Raw genomic sequence first — 21,161 nt, forward strand, 5'->3', positions numbered from 1 at the left:
TTTTAAATATATTTTGGTGCTACAATGTTAGGTTTATAATTATTTACAACTGTTATATATTCTTGATGGATTGACCCCCTTCATTATTATATAATGAGCTTTCTTTCTTTTTACCTTTTTAACAGAAATTCTATTTTGTCTCATATAAGTATAGCTACTCCTAATTTTGGGGTGTTTTACCCTTTGCATGAAATACCTTTTCCTTATCTTCACTCAGTATATATGTCTTTTAAAGTTAAAGTAAGTCTCTGGTAGCCAACATATCAATGAATTTTATTTCTTATCCATCACTCTATGTCTTTAATCAGACTGAAGAACTTAATCCATCTACATTTAAAGTTACTATTGATAGACTATTGCCATTTTAAAAAATATTTTCTGTTTTACAGATGCACACTTTCCTTATCCTGTCTTGTTTGTGGGGTTTGATGTCTTTCAGTATCTGTGTGCTTGAGGATCTTAATGTGTCTTTTTCTGGAATTTCACTTGGGGTTACCATGAGGCTTACCTAAAATAAATTAAAACACCCTATTTCAAAAATTAGAATACCCTGTTTTAAACTGAAAACAAGTTCACTTGATAGCATTCCTAAACTTCCTTTTCATATTAGGTTATTGACATTATAGTTTATGTATTTTTAAATTGTGTATTCAGTAGCACCTTATCATAGTCATGGTTAATTTTACTTCATTTGTTTGGATTATAACATAGATTATAAGTTAATCACACATCAATATTACCATGCTACAGAATTAAATTTTGATCATATGTTTACACATTACCAGTGAGTTGCATACAACTATCCTGTATTTTTATGATGTCAATTAGCATACTTTCCTTCACTGAAAGAACTTCCCTTAGTATTTCTTGTAAAGTAGGTCTCATAGTAATGGACTTACTCAGTTTTTGTTCAGGGAAGTTGTTATCTCTTCTTTTTTCATAAGCTTTGCCAAATAGAGAATTCTTGGTTAACATTTTTGTGCTTTCACTACTTTGCATATATCACCCCATTCTCTCCTGAACTATAGTTTCTCTCGAGAAATCTGCACATAGTCTTAATAGGTTTCCTTGTATGTAACCTGTTTTCTTTTCTCTTGCTTGTTTCAAAATTGTTTTGAATTCTGATAATTTAATAATAATGTGTCTCAGTGTCGCCCTATTCACATTCAACCTACTTGGGGTCTTTTGGGCCTTATGGGTCTGGATGTACATTTCTCTCCCTAGGCTTGGGAAATTTTGTATCCATTACTATTTTAAATATACTTATTGTCCCTTTCCCTTTCTCTACCCCTTAGGGCATTTTCATCATATGTATGTATTCTTTTGATGGTGTCCTAGATTTCCTTTAGGTTTTCTTTTTTTTTTTTTTTTTCCTTTTGTCCCTCTAGATAATTTCAAACAGCCTATCTTCTTTTTGAGTGGTTCTTTGTTTTGCAGGGTCACAACTGATGTTGCAGCTCTCAAGTTCAGTTCAATTATTGTATCCTTCAGGTCTAGGAATTGTGTTTTGTGTTTTTGATGGTTAGTGTTTCTTTTAACTTTTTGTTTATGCATCATTTTCATAATTTTACCATCTGTATGTTCTTGAAGTTCAAACTTATTTAAAAGAATTATTCTGAATTTTTGTCTGAAAGTTCATAAATCTCCATTTCTTAGGGTCAGTTATTGGGACTTTATTAGTTTCCTTTGGGTGATGTCATGTTACACTGGTGTGTGTGTGTGTGTGTGTGTGTGTGTGTATGTATGTGTGTGTGAGAGAGACAGACAGACAGACAGACATCCTTGGTTCCTTACATTGGTATCTGTGCATTTTAGTGAGTGTTCTCCTTCCAGACACCTCAGGTTCACATTGGCAGAGACTGTTCTTCACTAGTCAGCTTGGTTTTGGTTCCTTGATGTGTCAGCTGGTAAAGTCCATAGAATGGACTCCTAAGTTGCCTGGATCCTCTGGTCAGGTTTCTGAGACAGTTGGAATTGGTGCCATACTCAGCAGGTGGTGGGGCTATGAATTAGCTTCCTTGCTGTGGAAGGGCAGCAGAACAGGCCCCAAGTCCTCAGCCCATTCCATGAGGACCCTCAAATCAGGCCAGACTTTACTCAGTAACCTGGCCAGATGGAGCCACTGGGTTTTCTTTGTAGATGGGGAAATCCAGGAGCTGTGCTCTCCATTCAACTGACACTCTAAACAAGGCTGTGGGATGGTCTATACAGCTTCCCATGTATTCTGGTTAGGTTTACCATTCAGGAGAGTTGAAGGCTACATTCAGCAGTGAGCAGGCTATGAATTAATGTTCCTGCACAGGCCAGCCCCTAAGGTTGGCAAGCCTCCTGTTTGGGGATCAAATTTGACAGATGTATACAGCAAAATTCCTGTCTTAGCTCTGTAGGTGAATAGGCCCATTTACCTAGCTCTACTCAAGTGTCTCTGTAATCTGATTTTCAGGATGAGCTACACAGATCCCTGGTTAGGCTGGGCTATAGGCAGTATTTAGCAGCATGCATGACTATAAATTAGCTTCCCTGCTGGTTGGGTTGCAGAACAGGCCCCATTTCTGGAAAATTTGTTTTTTGTGTGTGGATCAAATTATAAATGTGTGCTAAAGTCTCTGAACAGAAGGAACCACTACCTTGGCTCTGTAGATACTGAGTCACTGGCCAGGATCCCCCCCATTCAAGTGCTGCTATAACCAGGATTACAGGGTGGACTACCAAGATTCCCAGGAGCTCTGGTTCCTGGTTTGGAGTGTTGAAGGCTGTCATCAGCAGTGGATGAGACTACAGATCACCTTTCCAGCTGTGGTGAGGGGAGCCACTGAGAAGGTCCTAAGGTTGGCAAGAATCTTATTTGGGGAACAAGTCAGGCAGAGCTGTGTATCAGGCTCTCTGGCCAGAGTGGGTCACTGGGTTGGTGTGCAGACTGGCAGACCTGCTGGTCAAGATGATACATTGAGTATTACTGGACCAAGCAGTTTCCTAGGTTTCGGGTCAGGCTTCCAAGCCAGGCAGAGTCAGGAGCTACACCCAGCAGGGAGTGGGACTATAAATTAGCCCCCTTGCCTGGGAAGACTAGAAGAATCTGCTCCAAGGCTGGCAGTGTTCTTTGGGGACTTGACTGACACTGAGCCATGCCCCCAAGTTTCCTGTCAAACAGGGTCGTTGGCTTTGCTCTACAGATGGTCAGGGCTTCTGGCCAAGCTCTTAGCTCTAGTGTTGCTTGGCTATGTAGCTTCCTAATTGCTCCAGCCAGGCTTCCTGGTTGGGTGGGTCCAGGAGCTAAACTCGACAGTAGATACAGTTATGACTTAGCTCCCCTGCCTGGGAAGAGGGATAGATCAGGCTCCAGGGATGGCAAAGATCTTTGTTGGAGATCCCAAACCTGTGCCCTACCAAGTTCCCTGATCGGACTGTGCCACCAGCTTGGCTCTGTAGGTAAGCAAAGCTACTAACTGGAATTTCTACTTGGGTGCTGCAAATAGGAACTCAGTCTGCCAATTTGTGAACACTGGTTGCTACAAGCCCCTCCTTGCTCTTCCTCACAGTCCAACTCTCAGTGGTCAGACCCTGTAGATCTCCCACATAATACCCATAAAGACCCAAGTAGGCCTACCAGAAAGCAACTCACAATGTTGGCGGTGGGGTTGGATGTCTACCTGGGCTCTTTTGTTTTCCTCCAGAACAAAGTACAGGGTCAGGGGGAGTCCTCTTACCCTTCTAATACAGTTCATCTTCACGTCAGTGGAACAGGAGATCTGCTTCTGCCTTACCCTTTGTTCTAAGGTTTCCATGGTGGTGACTTCTCCATGAATAGTTATTACTCTTCTTGTGAAGGAGAAGAAAGTCAGTGATGGTGACATCGCTCCTCACACACCAGAGTTTCTAGTTCTCCTATCCATCCAAAAACATGAAAGGATTATAATTCCCCATACCTTTGAAGTTCAATATGGCCATGTGACTTGATTTATCTAATGAAACGGGACTATGAACTAAGAGTCATCCTGAAGCCTGGTATTGAGATATTAATATCCTAAGATGGTAGAGTCCCCAGTGGATCAGATCCTTGTAGGACTACAGATAGCTGAGGCCCCTCTCACACTTAATTAGCCATGTAGCATGCACAAGAAATAGTTCTTGTTGTTTTAAGCCACTGGATTTGATTGTTACTGCAGCAGATCCTAATCTATCCTGATACACGTGGCTGCCAAGCCCTATGTTAGAGATTGAATCTGCAAACATCTCTGTGAGATAGACATTACTTCCAGTTCCTAAATGAGAAAATTTAGGTTCAGTTTTTAACATGCTTTAAATCACACAGTGAGTTAGAGTCCATAGAGTTGGGAGAGACAGTGGTCCATATTTGTAAGTTAAGGATTTGGGTTTGATGCTAGAAAGAATCATTTGTTTTTTCCAAAGGGAAACCTTTCTATAAGCTTTGACAGTCCCTTCTCTTAACAGCATTCATCTTTGTAATGATAGGACCAGAAGAATATGGAACTAACTCCACACAGAACACCCCCAAGATGGAGTTCTTGGATGAGATCAAATGAGAGTGACTATGGTAGAGGCAGGGAGCTAGGAAGGAATTATCTGGAAAAATGACCATAAATTTTACATTCAAAAGAAAGGTTTTCTCTGGAAAGAAGACCCACAGGAAGATGGAAATATAATCCAGTAATCTATAGTTGTTTCTAATCTGTCTGAAACGGTACCTGTTTGAATTGTAGGTGATAAAATATCACACTAGAAGAGGTCATGCAAGTAAATGTACATGAGGTTGGGGGCAGGAGGGAAAGAAAGGAAAAGGAAAGAATTGAAGGGATCAATTCTGGTAAGTTAGGTGTAGAAAAGCCACATCATAATATTGTGAGTTCCAACCATTATCTGAATTGTCCAGTGTGGAATCCAGGGAGGAATGACAAAATTTTCACTGTAGTAAGGATATAAGCTTTCATGTCGACTGGCCCATTAAAACCCCTTTCTTACTTGACTGGCTATGATCTTCATAAGATGATGGAAATGTTTGATTCTGTACATAGAAAGCAAGAAAAGGAAAATCTCCAAGTTCATCTTCTTAAAATGTCTCATCTGTAAAAAAAAAAAAACCAACAAACTAATTATCCCTTTACCTGGAATGTTCTCCCACAGATGGAGACATATGGTCCCTAAACAAAATTGCTGTCTAAAGTGAACTACATAAACCTGTTGTTTTATGCTTTAGCAAAATAATGTTAAAAGAGGCAGAATGATTTACTTGAGGTCAAAGCTTGAGGTAGAGCAGAACAGAGAAGCCCTGTGCTCTCCCTTGACCCTGCATATAGCCCTTCATTTGGTTTTGTCTAATGTGCCACCACTGAAGTACTCAGATGCTCTCTTTGTCTCTTTCCTCCCTTCCCTGGTCTGCATCTTGTCCATTAACCTTCACTAAGGACATTGAAACAGCCCCCAAATTACTCTTCCTGCCTCTAGTCTCTCTTTCCTGTCCCATCTCTAGTAGATGACAGAATGGTTTTTCAAAATAACAATTGAATCACATCACTACCCTGATTTTAAGGTCTTCTGTGGTTCCTTAGAATGAAATCAAAACACCTTATGACTGAGAAAACCCTTCCCAAAGAGGCATCTCTATTTTTTTGTCTTATTCCCTAAAAGATGCTTAAAGCACTTTCCTTTTAGTTCTATGGAACCATGAGTAGTTTTGTTTGTCTGTATTCTCACCCTTTATTTCCTCCAAAAACTCCTACTTACCCTTTAAAATCAAAAGTAGGCATTTCTTTCTCCAAGAAAGACATCTTCAAGATGTCTCCCTAGACATCCCACTTCACCCCAGCATCTTCAGGATGTACTTCATACTTTGTTTCAATTCCATTTCATCTTGACCTTTACCACGAGTAAATTTTGAAGTCCTTGAGATGAGAGAATCAGTGTCACTTATTTTGTATCATGAAACCTATAGTGGTCATGTAAACACAGAAAGGAAGGAAATGAGGGAGAGAAGAAAAAGTGAAGAAGAAAAAAAAGAATACATCAGCTCTCATGTTCCCTGTCTCTTGGTCCATAGCCCTTTAACCCATTTCCTGGCTATTTTTGGCTATAGCTATAAATAAAACGTTACCATGTAGATATTTTGATAGTAAATGAAAATTCTATTACTATATAATTTTCTTCAAATTTAAAAAGAATAGTTAATACAAAAATGACAGGATTTCTGTAGTGAGGTGTTATAGAGGTATTTTGCAAGCTCCAAAGCTGATGTTTGAGGTTGGATGTTGAAATAAGAAAACAATAAAAAGAAGAAAATAAAATACTTTATAGAGTTATATAATCCTTAAATAGCATTCATGGGTAATCTTTTATGTGGTATTCAAAAATGTTATGCTAGGCAGATAGTACTGTTTCCATTCTGCAGAAGAGGAAATGGAGGTTGAGAGAGGAAGTCATTCCTCAAGGCCACCTTCCAAGTCATTGGCAGAACAGGAGACCATATGCAAACCTCTGAACCTCACATCATTAAACTTCACTTTCCATACATCCTGCTGAGCCACTTTGCTTTAAATAAAAAGGCAAGGAAATTTCCTTGCCTTAAATGCTGCTCTAGGTTTGACTGCCCTTTGTTTAGGATTTTATATTCAGCTTTCTATGCAAGTTGTTACAACTCAGCACTTACCCAGTAATCTTCTCCAAGGGAAAGAATAACAATAGTTTTCTTGGATTTATACTTTTTTCCCTAAGATCTCAAAATTACTATTTCTCAGATATCTTCCCCGAAGTTGAAAGTGTATAAAACAAGAGTACATAAAAGAGAGGAAAGAAAAGCCATTGGTCCCATGAAGCCAAGGACTCTTTTTATAACCAAAGACCAACTTCAAATGAAGATTTGATCCCTAACTTAAATTCATGGAAGAATTGTTGCATTAGTACAGGGAATTTATGCTAAAGCATTAAGTATTCCTGGGCCTGGGGACAACAAAATTATTCTTTCATTGGTTCCTTTAATTGATTGATCATTTGGTAAACATTAAGCTCCTATACTGTACCAGGCATTGTTTATACATAGAACTTGTTTGTTTATAAGCTTAAAACCCCAATCTTGGGAACAAAATATAGTGGAATCTTCTCTCTTTCTCAATTTCATTCTTGAATTATATATTTCCATGCCAACAGGCTTTCTAATTGCGCAGGTTTGAATTGCTCTGCTGATGTGAGTTTCATTACCTCTAGAGGTTCCTACAGTTGAATAGGTTGCTGCTTCCTTTGGTCAGTTTTGGGAACAGATAATTCTCTCACCCTCAGGGAATGACGGAAGCACAGGGAGGCCAACTCATTAGGAGACTTTGTAAAGCTTCCCCTTGGTACTGCATTAGACTAGCAGACTGTAGTCTGCTTTAAGACAAAAGAAACCCAACTATAATTAAATAGTCACAGAAATTCTTTGTGAGTTTCTGTCTTTACACATTTAGAAGGACACTAATTAGGTGGGGAGTCCTTGTATGCCAAGCTCTCTTGAGGCATGGAGCAGGGGCCTACCTTGGAGGATTCCTCTCTGACCAGCAGCAGTGTTTGGCCTCCTCATTGATTCTCTAAATTATGTTTGCCCCACTAATAAAGCCCTAACAGTGGGAGCCAGAAGGCTGCCTGCCTTTCTCCATCCAGGGAACTCAGCTTTCCTCCAGTGTAGGCTGCTGGCCATGAATGACCCCTTTGTCTTTATCTCAAATGTTTTGGCAGTGCTTCTGAAAACAGTGGTGAATGAAAAGCCACATGGTTCTAATTGTTTTCTCTGGGATCAGACTGATTTCCTTAGGGTGTCTACCCATCCCACACACACACACACAGTCACTCACATACAAACTCATACACGGTGCTTTGGGATCAACGCTGTACTAACACGTTCTAGCTAATACCCCCAAACTGTATTTTTTTTAAGTACCAAAATATACACAATTATTTTGAGAAAGAACATCATCTCTTCCTGTTGGGTTATCGACCAGTTGAAAACAATGGGGTGTGATTTTTTCTTTCCAATTAGAAGGTACACTAAGCCAAGAAAAGCCACCTGTCTGTATCAGAGAAGGTATTAAAACCTTGAGGAGAGGGTTGCAATTTCTTGAATGAAGAAACAAATGAATAAACAATGAAGAAGAAATGAAGGGGATGGAAGAAACTTCTCATTCCAAAACTGTGTACGTATTGTTTGGATGTTTACCTTAACCCAGTCATTAAGTCAGGGTATCTAAACTATTGAATTTTAGGCTGAATGATTCTTTGTTTTAGGGGCTGTTCTGTGCATTGTAAGGCACTGAGTAGCATCACTGCCTCTACCTACTAGATAGCAGTAGCAGTACCCTTCCCCCAGTTGTGGCAATCAAAATGTCTCTGATCTTACTATCTATCCACTGTTGGGGTAGGGAGTACAAAATCATCGCTGATTGAAAACCACTGAGTTAGATTAATCAAAAGAACAACAGTTGTGGAAAAGTTCATGAGAGCGAGTGCTAGAACTAGCACCTGGTAGGTAAGAACCCTAGCTTGTCTATTCCTGACCTATTACCCACCCTCCCTGTTATAAAGTCATGGCGATTTCATGAGAAATCACATACAAAGTGCTGAGTACAATGCCATGTACAAAGCAAAAGGGGAATATACATTAACTGATGTCAATATCATCCTGATGGTTATCTCTGCCATTTAACTTGGATGACAGACCTCTTGTCTGAGAACATGATGCTCTCTTCATGTATCTGCTGTGTGCATTTCATGCTGTTTGTGTTCATCAATTCTAGAGTTTCCCACCTCCATATTTCAGACTCAAGAACAGCAAGGACTCTGGCCTCACCTATGACCCTTGGGCTCTCTCCTGGGGTTTGCACATGCCAGGGGCTGAGAAAGAAAGATGTTTACCACAGATGGAATGGCTGCTGACATTTTAACAAGCACGTTCTGCAGGCCTTTGACCAGCCGGGGCCATAGGTCAGATTTCTGGCTCTCCCATTTTCCTTCCTCCAAAAGAAAAGGTCTTTGGTGCTAATAGATACCTTCAGCCTCTGGTTACAGCCTGGGAAAGAGGAGGAATCTCTGCAGTGTGGCCTTTACAGAGGTTTCCACACCTCACACCAATGCTCATACCAACAGTCCCCTACCCAGCATGGCTCAAATTCTGTTCCATGGACCTGCCTCCTCTCTGGTCCTCAGGGCTTGATTTCCCTCTTGATTTCCATCTCCTTTTCATTCCCTTTAATAGAGATGTACAGCAGCCTCTTCACTACCCCCTATCTCCAGTGCATCCTCCAAGCCACCAACCAGTATTATTTTTCTAAAATGCAACTATATTTATCATACCCTGCTTAAAAAATCTTCCATGGCTCTCCTTTTCTTTTGGGTCAAAGGTCTCAGTTTGACATGCAGTCCCCTGACTGTCCTGACCCTTGCCTACCTCTCTTCAACTTTCAAGAAATAGCTCTCTTCCTTGTGTCCCATTAGCTGTCCGTTCCTTGGAAACAGGGAACTCCATGCAATTCCCTGAAAATGCCCTATTTGTTTTTAGAGCAGATGCATCCTCTCAGCACTATAGACGGGATGCTCAGGGCCAATGATATTGTCAAGAGCCTGCAAAAGTGTTTGAGGTCTGGAAAAGAGATGGATCGGATTATATTTTTGAAAAGAAAAGTGAGAATGCAAAATGAATAAACACTTAATTAAAAATCCCCAAAACAGCACATCAACTATAACTCAATTCATACAATCCTATATAAATATGGATTAAATTACACAAGTTATTGTGCCAAAACTGAAAAATTGGAAGTATAATCTGAGCTGTGCATATGTATATATATTTGATAGAAAATGAGGTTGGGGCTCCCGCCATCAGGAGAGGCTTGAATGTGAAAAGATTTTAAAATGTTTCTTGGAACCCTGGATATTTGCATGTATCTCCCCCACCCCGTCCCAGTTGTATTGATATAATTTACATTCAATACCATGTAAGTTTCAGGTGTATGGCCTAATGACTTGACACACATAGATATTGTGAAGTGGTTACAGGAATAAGTTAACATTTATTACCTCATATACTTAAAAGCAAATGTTTTCATTGTGATGAGAACTTTTAGGATTATTCTTAGCAACTTTAAAAAAGACCATACAGCTTTCTGAACTACAGTAATTATATGGTACATCTCCAACACTTATAAGTAGAAGTTTGTACGTTTTGAACATATGTACCGAATTCCCCCATCCCTATGCCAGGCCTCTGATAACCACAAATTTGATCTGTTTTTCTATGATTTTTTTAACATTCCAATTATAATTGAGATCATACAGTATTTGTTTTTCTGACTTATTTAACTTAACACAATGCCCTCAAAATCTATTCATATTGGAATGGATTGGATTGAATTGCCAGGATTTCCTTTTTTATGGCTGAATGGTATGCCATTGTATATATATGTCATATATACTTTATCCATTCATTTGTCAGTGGACACTTAGGTAATTTCCATGTCTTGAGTATTGCAAATAATGCTGCAATAGATGTAGGAGTGTAGATATCTCTTCAATATAGTGATTTGGTTCCTTTGGCTATATACCCAGGAGTGGAGTTGCTGACATGGTATTTATATGTTTAACTACAGGAGGAACCTCCATACTATTTTCCATAGAGGCTATACCAATTTTCATTCTCACCAACAGTGCACAATTGTTGCCTTTTCTCCAGAGCCTCACTAACATTTGTTACTTGTTGTCTTTTTAATGATAGCCATTCAAGCAGGCATGAGGTGATGTCTCATTGATGTTTTGTTTTGCCTTTCCCTAATGATGACTGATAATTTTTCAGGTACCTTTTGGCTATTTGAATATCTTCATTGGAAAAAGATCTGTTCATATCCCTTGCCCATTTTTAAATTGGATTTTGTTGTTGTTGTTGTTGTTGTCTTTACTACTGAGTGGTAGTTCTTCATATATTTTGGATACTAACCTCTTACCATGACAGATGATTGCAAATATTTTCTCATATTCCATATGTTTCCTTTTCATTTTGTTGACTTTCTTTTGCTGTGCAGAAGCTTTCAAGTTTGATGCAGTCCAACTTATTTTCTGTTGTTGTTTCTTGTGTTTTAGTAACCTATCCAAAAATCATTGCCAAGATCCATGTCAAGAATTTTCCCCTACATTTTCTTCTAAGAGTTTTACAGTTTCACTTCTTACATTTAAGTCTTTACTCTATTTTGAGCTAACGTTTGTGAATAGTAGAAGATGAGAGTATAGTTTCATTATTTTACATGTGAATATCCAACTTTCCCAACACCATTTATTGCAGAGATGTTCTTTTCTGCTTTGAATACTCTTAACTCCCTTGTCAAATAGTAATTAACTACATATGCATAGGTTTACATCTGGGCTCCTTTTTCCCTTTTCTAAATTGTTTGTTAAAAATTACATCCAAGTTAGTATATAGTGCAACATTGATTTCATGAGTAGATTCCTCAATGCCCCTTAGTCCATCCCCTCAACAATCCCTCCAGTAACCTTCTATATTTAAGAGTCTCATGTTTTTGTCCCCCTCCCTGTTATGTTATTTTTGCTTCCCTTCCCTTATGTTCATCTGTTTTGTATCTTAAAGTCCTCATATGAGTGAAGTCCTATATTTGTCATTCTTTAATTTCACTTAGCATGATACCCTCTAGTTCCATCCATGTAATGGCAAATAGCAAGATTCCATTCTTTTTGATTACTGAGTAATACTCCATTGTATGTATATACCACATCTGCTTTATCCATTCATCCATTGATGGATATTTGGGTGCTTTCCATACTTTAGCTATGTTGATAGTGCTGCTATAGACATTGGAATGCCTGTGTCCCTTTGTAACAGCACACCTGTATCCCTTGGATAAATACCTAGTAGTGCAATTGCTGGGTCGTAGGGTAGTTCTATTTTTCAATTTCTTGAGGTATCTCCATACTGTTTTCCAGAGTGGCTACACCAGTTTGCATTCCCACCAGCAGTGCAAAAGAGATCCTCTTTCTCCACATTCTCACCAGCATCTGTTGTTGCCTGGGCTGTTAATGTTAGCCATTCTAACAGGTGTGAGGTGGTATCCATTGTGATTTTGATTTGTATTTCCCTGATGATGAGTGACCTTGAGCATCCTTTCATGTGTCTATTGGCCATCTGGATGTCTTCTTTGGAGAAGTGTCTGTTTGTGTATTTAGCCCATTTCCTCACTGGATTATTTGTTTTTTGGGCATGGAGTTTGATAAAGTCTTTATAGATTTTGGATACTAACCCTTTAACAGATAATGTCATTTGCAAATATCTTCTTTCATTCCGTTGGTTGTCTTTTTTTTTTTTTTTTCCTGATGGTGTCCTTCACTGTGCAGAAGTTTTTATTTTGATGAGGTCCCAAAAGTTCAGTTTTGCTTTTGTTTCCCTTGCCTTCAGAGAAGTGTTGAGTAAGAAGATGCTGTGGCCAGGGTCAAAGCGTTTCTTGTCGGCTTTCTCTTTGAGGATTTTGATGTCCTTCCTGGCTTACATTTAGGTCTTTCATCCATTTTGAGATTATTTTTGTGTATGGTGTAAGAAAGTGGTCCAGGTTCACTTTTCTGCATCCAGTTTTCCCACAACCACTTGCTGAAGAGACTATATTCCATTGAATATTCTTTCCTGCTTTGTCAAAGATTAGTTGGACATACATTTGTGGGTCTGTTTCTGTGTTTTCTATACTATTCAATTGATCTCAGTGTCTGTTCTTGTGCCAGTACCATACTGTCTTGATGTTTAAAGCCTTGTAATACAGTTTGAAGTCTGGGATTGTGATGCCTCCTGCTTTGGTTTTCTTTTTCAAGATTGCCTTGGCTTTTCGTGTTCTTTTCTGGTTCCATACATTTTAGGATGGTTTGTTCTAGCTCTGTGAAGAATGCTGGTGTTATTTTGATAGGGATTATATTGGATATGTAGATTGTTTTGGGTAATATTGATATTTTAATAATATTTGTTTTTCCTATCCTGGAGCATAGAATATTTCTCCATTTTTTGTGTCTTTCTTCTTCAATTTATTTCACAAGCTTTCTATACTTTTCAGTGTATAGAATTTTCACCTCTTTGGTTAGATTTATTCCTAGGTATTTTATGGTTTGAGGTGCAATTATAAATGAGATTGATCCCTTGATTTCTCTTTCTGCTGTTTCATTGTTGGTGTATAAGAATGCAATCGATTTCTGTGCATTGATTTTATATCCTACCACATTGCTGAATTCATGGATCAGTTCTAGCAGTTTTTTGGTGGAATCTTTAGGGTTTTTCACATATAGTATCATGTCATCTGCAAAGAGTGAAAGTTTGAACTCCTCCTGGCTGATTTGGATGCCTTTTATTCGCTTGTGTTGTCTGATTGCTGAGGCTAAGACTTCCAATACTATGTTGAATAACAGTGTCGAGAGTGGACATCCCTGTCTTGTTCCTGACCTTAGTGGGAAAGCTCTCTGTTTTTCCCCATTGAGGGTGATATTAGCATTGGGTCTTTCATATATGGCTTTTATGATCTCAAGGTATGATCCTTCTATCCCTGCTTTCTTAAGGGTCTTTATCAAGAAAGGATGTTGTATTCTGTCAAATGCTTTCTCTGCATCTAGTGAGAGGATCATGTGGTTCTTGCCTTTTATTTATGTTATGAATCACATTGAATATTTTGCAGATATTGAACCAGCCCTGTATCCTAGGTATAAATAATACTTGGTTGTGGTGAATAATTTTTTTTGATGTATTGTTGGATCTGGTTGGCTAATATCTTGAGGATTTTTGTATCCATGTTCATCAGGGAGACTGGTCTACAGTTCTCTTTTTTTAGTGAGGTCTTTGTCTGGTTATGGAATCAAGGTAATGCTGATTCCATAGAAAGAGTTGGGAAGTTTTCCTTCCATTTCTATTGTTTTGGAACAGCTTCAAGAGAATAGGTGTTAACTCTTCCTTGGTTGTGATCTCTCCTCTTTCATTCTTGATTTTATTTATTTGGGTCCTTTTTCTTTTTGATCACACTGGCTAAGGGTTTATCAATTTTGTTAATTCTTTCAAAGAACCAGCTTCTGTTTTCATTGATCTGTTCTACTTTTGTTGTTGTTGTTGCTGTTTGGTTTCAATAGCATTGATTTCTGCTCTAATCTTTATTATTCTTGTCTTCTGCTGGTTTGGGGCTTTATTTGCTGTTCTTTTTCCAGCTCTTTGAGGCAGAAGGTTAGGTATATCTGAGACCTTTCTTCCTTCTTTAGGAAGGCCTGGGTTGCTATATACATCTCTCTTAAGACCTCCTTTGCTGCATCCCAGAGGTTTTGCTGTGGTGTTAACATTTTCATTGGCTTCCATTTACTTTTTAATTTTCTTCTTAACTTCTTGGTTAGCCCATTTGGTCTTTAGCAGGGTTTTCTTTAGTCTCCAAGTATTTGTTATTTTTCCAAAAAAAGTTTTGTGGTTGATATTGAGTTTCATTGCATTATGGTCTGAAAATAGGCATGGTATGAGTATTATTATCAATGAGTTTCTTTATGTTTGTGATTAATTTATTTGGGTGCTACCACATTGGAGCATAAATGTTTAAAATTGTTATGTCTTTTTGGTGGATAGACCCCTTAATTGTGATATAATGCCCTTCCTCTCTTGTTACAGTTTTTATTTTAAAATCTAGATTGCCTGATATAAATATGGCTACTCCAGCTTTCTTTTGGTGATCATTAACATGATAGATGGTTCTCCATCTCCATACTTTCAATCTGAAGGTGTCTTTAGGTCTAAAGTGGGTCTCTTGTAAACGGCATATAGATGGATTTGTTTTCTTATCCATTCTGTTCCTCTGTATCTTTTGATTGGAGCATTTAGTCCATTGATATTTAGAGGGAGAACTGAAAGATACGAGTTTATTGCCATTATGTCTCTTGTAGAGTCCGAGTTTCTGGTGGTGTTCTCTGGTTCTTTCTAGTCTTGTTGCTTTTAGTCTTTTTTTTTTTTTTTTTTTCATCTTTTCTCCCCCAGAGAGTCCCCCTTAAAATTTACTGGTAGGCTGGTTTAGAGGTCATGAACTCCTTTAATTTTTGTTTATCTGGGAAACTTTTTATCTCTTCTTCTATTTTGAATGACAGCCTTGCTGGATAATGAATTCTTGGATGCATATTTTTCTGATTCAGCACATTGAATGTATCCTGCCACTCCTTTCTGGTCTGCCAAGTTTCTGTGGATAGGTTTGCTGCAAACCTGATCTGTCTTCCTTTGTAGGTTAAGGACTTTTTTCCCTTGCTCCTTTCCTTATTCTTTCCTTGCCTGAATATTTTATGAATTTGACTATGATATGCCTTGCTGATGGTTGGTTTTTGTTGAACCTGTGTGAGTCATCTGTGCTTCCTGGATTTTGATGTCTGTGTCTTTCCCCAGGGTAGGAAAGTTTTCCTCTATGATTTGCTCACATAACCCTTCTGCCCCTTTTTCTCTCCATCTTCTGGGATCCCTGTGATTCTGATATTGTTTCTTTTTACTGAGTCACTGATTTCTCTTATTCTTAAATCATGGTCTTTTGCTTTACTGTCCCTCTTTTTTCCTTCTGCTTCATTATTCTCCATAAATGTGTCCTCTATATCACTGACTTGCTGCTCTGCCTCATCTGTCCTTGCCACTATGGCATTCATTCGAGGTTGCAGCTCAGTAATAGCATTTTTTATTTCATCCTAACTAGCTTTTACTTCTTTTATCTCTGTAGAGAGGGATTCTAATCTATTTTCGATCCCAGCTAGTATTCTCATTATTGTGATTCTAAATTCTGGTTCAGACATCTTGCTTGTATCGTGTTGGTTAAGTCCCTGGCTGTCGTTTCTTCTTGCTCTTTCTTTTGGGGTGAATTTCTTCATTTCATCGTATTGAAAGAAGAAATGAATTAATAAGGTAAAAAATTAAAATAAAAATGAAAACAACACACACACACAATCAAATGATGCTAGATTCTAGGTGTGTTTTGGTCTGGTTATTGAAAGGAGCTTGACTGATGAGAGAAAAAAGGGGAAAAGAAAAAAAAATTGAAAATTTGAGAAAAATAATACAATGAAATAGAATAACTTGCAAATATCAAAGTGAAGTAGAATTTGAAAAATTTACAAAGCAGAAAAAATTTAGTCAAAAAAGTAAATAGTTTTAATAAAAATTGAAAAAAAAATATATTTTGTCTTTCTGTATTCAAGTAAAAGAAATGAAAAAGAAAAAAATGAAAAAAGAAAATTGAATAGCTGGACCAGTGTACAGACTGAAATACAATTGAAATTACATAGTTTTCCCCTAGAAGTCAAACTATGAAGCACTTTATAGTCTGTAAACTAAGCAGGCATAGAAATTTGTGGTGTTTCTGAGGAGCAAAGTTGGCCCAGTTGGGCAGGGCTTAGTGTAATGGCTCCATTCTCCACCAAATGGCACTGCTTAGCTTACTGGGGTGGGTTGTTGTGGCTCCTGTAGGTGTGTATATGCATCCGCAGGCAGTGTGAAAATGGCATCAACCCAGCTACCCAGTCTAGTATCCAAACTCTGTGCTCTCCCTGACCAGGAATTGCACACCCATCCTTTGTCTCGTTTCTGTCCACTACCCGCTTTTCCACTCTCCATGATCACACCCAGAGGTTGCCAGGCAGCACCTCCTTCCTGAGTTTTATCTGAGATGCAGCTGTGTTTCCCAACCCTTCACTTCTGAGGGACTGTGGCTTTGATCTGCTCAGATCCTCTAGGAAAGGGTCTCACCAAGCAATGGCTGGGTGCTGGCCACACCCAGGAACATTCTCAGGATCTTGCTGCTGCCAATGTCCAGAGACTTGCGGCTGGGTGCCAGCCCACCCCAGAGAAACTTCACATGATCATGTAGTGGCAGCGTTTCTGGGATTTTGGAAAATTATGCATGGCCAGAGGACCTCCCAGATCCACTCTTCTGGGAATTTGCCAGAGCACCACTAGATATTTGAGTTGTGGAATTTCAGACTCTGTGCTCCCCCCATTTATAGAATCTTACTGGAATTTAAACCCTGTCCTTTCTCCTCTCTCCCATTTTAGTTCAGTACCTGCAGCTATTTCTACTTTTCTGCTTTGTCTCCAGCTGCTTTTGTGGGGGGTTCTTTCCTGGTTCTCTTCCTCCAACCCTCCCCTAACCCAGTCTCCATCTTATATCCGCAAGCAAAAATAGCTCCCTGCCCTCCACGGCTCCTCTATCCCCCAGTTCACCTCTCTGTGCCATGTACCTGCTGAGTTCTGTGGTTTAGGTTGTGCAGATTTTTGTGTTAATCCTCAAATCAGTTTTCTAGGTGTGCAGGATGCTTTAGTGTTTATCTGGCTGTATTTCGTGTATGTGAGACAGGAAAAAAAAAAAAAAAGACTTCCGTGCTGTTTTGTCATCTTGGCTCGTCCCCCTGTATCTGGGCTCTTGATTCTTCTCCATTGGTCTATGTGTTGATTTTTATGCTGGTACCATGCTGTTTTGATTGCTTAGCTTTAGAATATAGCTTGAAATCAAAAGTGTGATGCCTCCAGCATCCATAGTTTTGACTTCTTTCTCAAGATTAAAGGTCCTTTGTGTAGTGGTTCAAATTTTATGATTGTTTTTTGCCATTTAGGTGTTTAAAAAAAAAACACTGGAATCTTGATAGGGATTACATTGAATATATAGATCCTTTTGGTAGAATAGACATTTTGACAATATAATTTTTCCAACCCCTGAACACCTTATCTTTGCATGTATTCATGTCATCTTCAATTTCTTTAATCAACATTTCATAGTTTTCAGTGTAGAGATCTTTGATTTCAAGTTAAATTTCTAAGTATTTTACTGTTTTAGAGGCTATTGTAAAATGTATTTATTTCTCTTTCAGGTAGTTCATTATAAATGTATAAAAACATTGATTTCTGTGTGTTAACTTTGTATCCTGAAAATTTATTGAATTTGTTCATTAGATTTAACAGTAATTTGGTGGAGTCCTCAGGATTTTCTATATGTAAAACTATGTAATAGACAATTTTACTTCTTTTTAATTCTGATGTCATTATTTGAGTACTGTGTTGAATAGAAGTGGAAAGAGTGGGCACCCTTGTCATGTTGTCTTTTGTTGTCGTTGTTTTTTTTAATGTAGTCTTCTTCTTGATAATAGAGGAGAAGCTTTAAAACTTTGACCGCTGAAGGGCCTGTGAGTGGCTAAGTTGGTTGAGCATTGGACTTTGACTCAGGTCATGATCTTCCTGTCCATGAGTTTAAGCCCCACGTTGGGCTCTGTGTTAACAGCTCATAGCCTGGAGCCTGCTTTGGATTCTATGTCTCCCTCTCTCTCTGCCCTCCCCCGGTCATGCTCGCTCTCAAAAATAAATACACATTAAAAAAAAAACAAAAAAAAAAACAACTTTCACTACTGAGTAAATTTTAGTTGTGGGATTGTCATATATGGCCTTTATTATGTAGAAGTATGTTCCTTCTATGCCTAATTTGTTGAGAGTTTATCATGAAAGAATGTTTTTTTTTCAAATGCTTTTTGACAACAGCTTTTTCTTCCTCCATTGACTTGATCCTATGATTTTTATCTTTAATTCTATTAATGTGAGTTATTCTATTTATTCCCATATGTTGAAACATCCTTTATTCCCAGGGATGTATCCTACTTGATCATGGGGTATAATTTTTTTAATTTATTTTTAATTTTTTAAGTTTTATTTTACTTCTAGTATAGTTAATATACAGTGTTTTATTAGTTTCAGGTGGACAATATAATGTTTCACCATTTCTATGTATTACTCATTGCTCATCATAGAAGCAAACTCTTAATTCTCTTCACTTATTTTACCCATGCCCCAAACCACCTCCCTACTGGTAATCAGTCTGTTTTTTTGGTTTGTCTCTTTTTTATTCATTTGTTTTGTTTCTTACATTGCACACATAAGTGAAATCATATGGTATCTGTCTTTCTCTAATTGACTTATTTCACTTAGCATTTTCTCTAAGTCCATCCATGTTGTTAAAAATGGCAAGATTTCATTATCTCTTATGGCTGAATAATATCCCATTGTGTGGAGATATATATATATACACCATATCTTTTTTATCCATTCATCTGTTGATGGGAACTTGGGCTTCTTCCACAATTTTGCAATTGTAAATAATTCTGCAATCAACATAGGGATGAATTTATCTTTCTGAATTGGTGCTTTTGTATTCTTTGGGTAAATGCCCAGTAGTGAAATGACTGGATCATATGGTAATTCTATTTTTAACGTTTTGAGGAGCTTCGAAACTGTTTTCCAGAGTGACTGCACCAGTTTGCTTTCCCACCAGCAGTGCCTGAGGGTTCCTTTTGCTCCATATCCTCACCAACACTTGTTTCTCATTTTTTAATTTTATCCATTCTGACAGATATGAGGAGATACCCCCATTGTGGTTTTTATTTGCATTTCCCTGATGATGAATGATGTTGAGCATCTTTTCATGTGTCTGTTGACCATATGAATGTCTTTTTTTAGAGAAATGTCTGTTCATGTCTTCTGCCCATTTTTAATTGGATTATTTTGGAGTTTTTGGTATTTTTAAGTTCTTGATGTATTTTGGATACTAACCCTTTACCAGATATGTCATTTGAAAATATGTTTTCCCATTTGGTAGGTTGTCTTTGGATCTGTTGATTTTCCCTTTGCTGTTCAAAAGATTTATATTTTGATTTAGTCCCAATAGTTTATTTTTGTTTTGTTTGGCTTGCATCTGGAGACACATCTAGAAAAACATTTCTGTGGCTGATGTCAGAGAAATTACTGTCTGTGCTTTCTTCTAGGATTTATATAGTTTCTTTTCTCAAATTTAGATCCTTAATACATTTTGAATTTATTATCTTGTATGGTATGAGAAAGTGGTCCAATTTTATTCTTTAGCATGTTGCTGTCTAGCCCCCCAACATCATTTGTTGAACAAACTGTCTTTTCCCTATGGCATATTCTTCCCTCTTCTGTCGAAGATTAACTGATCATATAATAGTGGGTTTATTTCTGGGTTCTCTATTTTGTTCCATTGATCTATGTTTCTGTTTCTGTTTCTGTACTAGTACCATGCTATTTTGATTAATACAGCTCTGTAGTATCAAATCTGTAGTACCTTATCAAATTCATTTATCAGTTCTAGTAGTTTGTTGCTAGTCTTTAGTGTTCTCTATATAGAATATTATGTCGTCTGCAGATAGTTAAAGTTTTACTTCTTCCTCACCAAATTGGATGCCTTTTATTTCTTGTCTGATTGCTGTGGCTAGAATTTCTTGTTGGTTTTTCTATCAGGGTAATTCTGGCCTTGTAGAATGAATTTGGAATCTCTCCTTCTTATGTATTTTGGAATAGAGAAGAATAGATATTAACTCTTTATGTGTTTGGTAGAATTTACTTGCGAAGCTCTCTAGTCCTGAACTTTGGTTTGTTGGGAGGTTATTGTTGTTGTTGTTGTTATTTAAATTTCCGTGCTCTTCTTAATATATTTGTTCAAATTTTCTAGTTCTTCCTGCTTTAGTTTGGGATGTTGTGTGTCTCTAGGCATTTTATCCATTTCTTCTTGTCTAAGTTGGTTGGCATGTAAGTTTTCTTAGTACTCATTTATAATCCTTTGTGTTTCTGTGGTGTCAATTATTTCTCATCTTTTATTTCTAATTTTGTTTGAGATTTGAATTCTCTCTTTGAGTCTGGCTAAGGTTTATCATTGTGTTGAACTTTTCAAAGAACTAACTCCTCATTTCCTCTGTTCTATTATTTCATTTCTATTTCACTTATTTCTGCTTTAACCTTTATTATTTTCTTCCTTCTACTGTTTTAGGGTTTTTGTTCCTTTTTTTCTAGTTCTTTTAGGTGTAAGATTGGCTTATTTATTTGAGATTGTTTTCACTTCTTGAGATAGACCTGTATTGCTATAAATATCCCTCTTAGAACAGCTTTTTCTGTACTCCAAATATCTTTGACCATTGTATTTTAATTTGCATATCTCCTTTATATATATACTTTTTTACATCCTCTTTGATTGCTTGGCTGACCCATTCATTGTTTAGGAGCATATTATTTAACTTCCAGATATTTCTATTTTTTCCAAATTATTTTTTGTGGTTGACTTCTAGTTTCATAGTGTTAGGTTGAGAAAATCTCCCCATTG

Source organism: Crocuta crocuta, unplaced genomic scaffold, assembly GCF_008692635.1.
Source record: "Crocuta crocuta isolate KB4526 unplaced genomic scaffold, BGI_CrCroc_1.0 scaffold152, whole genome shotgun sequence".
Classification (NCBI taxonomy): Eukaryota; Metazoa; Chordata; class Mammalia; order Carnivora; family Hyaenidae; genus Crocuta; species Crocuta crocuta.